This window comes from Triticum dicoccoides, chromosome 1B (genome assembly GCF_002162155.2).
Source record: "Triticum dicoccoides isolate Atlit2015 ecotype Zavitan chromosome 1B, WEW_v2.0, whole genome shotgun sequence".
Lineage (NCBI taxonomy): Eukaryota > Viridiplantae > Streptophyta > Magnoliopsida > Poales > Poaceae > Triticum > Triticum dicoccoides.
Window position 1 is genome coordinate 9,537,710 of NC_041381.1, and position 1,673 is coordinate 9,539,382.

Here is a 1,673-nt window from a genome sequence, read left to right on the forward strand (position 1 = left end):
CGGGGACGACGGGGACGACGGGGACGGGGATGGCCGGGGCGGCGACGAGGGGCGGGGACGGCCGTGGTCGACGACGAGGGGCAGGGCGGCGCGACGGAGGGAGGAAACAGAGGGAAGAACAGAGGGAAACTGAATTTTTTTCAAGTGTTGTATATATAGGATGGACCTTTAGTACCGGTTGGAGCCACCAACCGGTACTAAAGGTCTGTTTTGGCCAGGCCAATCGGCGGGAAGCGCACCCCCTTTATTACCGGGTGGTGGCTCCAACCGGTACTAAAGGGCCCCTCTTTAGTACTGGTTCGTGCCACCACCCGATACTAAACGGGGTGCGCTGGCGCAGTGCGGTGCGGCAACTTTAGTCCCACCTCGCTAGTCGAAGGGCTACCGCACTGGTTTATAAGCCCCAGTGCGGTAGCTCTCTCGAGCTCCTCTCCTAAGCAGGCCTACTGGGCCTACCAATTCATTGCTGCCATGTGGGCCTACTGGGCCTTTGCGGGCCTGCATCCTGGCCCAACAAAAGGTTGAGTTTCTAGTCGTATGCAGGCCGCTTTGGCCCAGTAGGCGGCTTTTTTATTTTCTTAATTTTTTTGCTTTTTTATTTGTTTTATTTATTTTTTGAGTTGTTTTTTGCTGTATTTAGAGTTTCTTTGTGAATATTTTTACTTTGGGTATAAAAATTTACAAACTTTGATCTGTTAGTGCCGGTAGTTTTCAAATTTGAATAGTTTAAATTTTGAATTATTTGAAATTTGTGTGAATCACTAGTTTGTGAATAACTTAACTTTGGAAAAAGATTTTTCAATGATTCTTTTTTCTTATGTTTAATATTAGTGTGTTTTATCATTATATTCAATTTGGTAATGCTTAGGTTATTTAAAAAATGAAATGCCTTTGTAACATTTCAGTTTTTGTTGGAAACCCTGATACTTCGAAAAAGATTGTCCATTTTGTACACGAAGTGTATCCAGTTTTTGCCGTAACCCTCTCTACTTTTTTGCACATGCTATTTGTATGAAATTATGATACCATGCCAACTTTCAACCTTTTCTGAGTTCATCTCAAATGCTTTTGAATTTCAGGGTCATTTAGCTGGAAAAAAAATCAGTAAATGCATGAAAAAGAATTTGTTTGCACATAAAATTTCTCCGTGTTTCAAATGCCAAAACACATAATTAACTACCCTAACTATTACAGGCATTCCCTCCTGGGTGTGAAACACAGAAGAAAGTGATGATAGTGAAGCCGATCACATCCCAGATCCTTGGGTGTGAAACTTTTTCTTCTCGTGTGTCCCTTTGCGCCGTAGCTAGGGAAAATCTTCATCATTTAACTGGATGCTCGGGTCAATATTCACTGTGAATGGAGCAATTTCATCAAACTTTTCATAATCTTCTGACATGTCTGTCTTGTCATCCACTCCCACGATGTTTCTTTTTCCTGAAAGAACTATGTGGCGCTTTGGCTCGTCGTATGATCCATTCGCTTCCTTATCTTTTCTTTTTCTCGGCCTGGTAGACATGTCTTTCACATAAAAAACCTGCGCCACATCATTGGCTAGGACGAATGGTTCGTCTGCATACGCAAGATTGTTGAGATCAACTGTTGTCATTCCGTACTGCGGGTCTTCCGTTACCCCGCCTCGTGTCATATTGACCCATTTGCACCGAAACAAA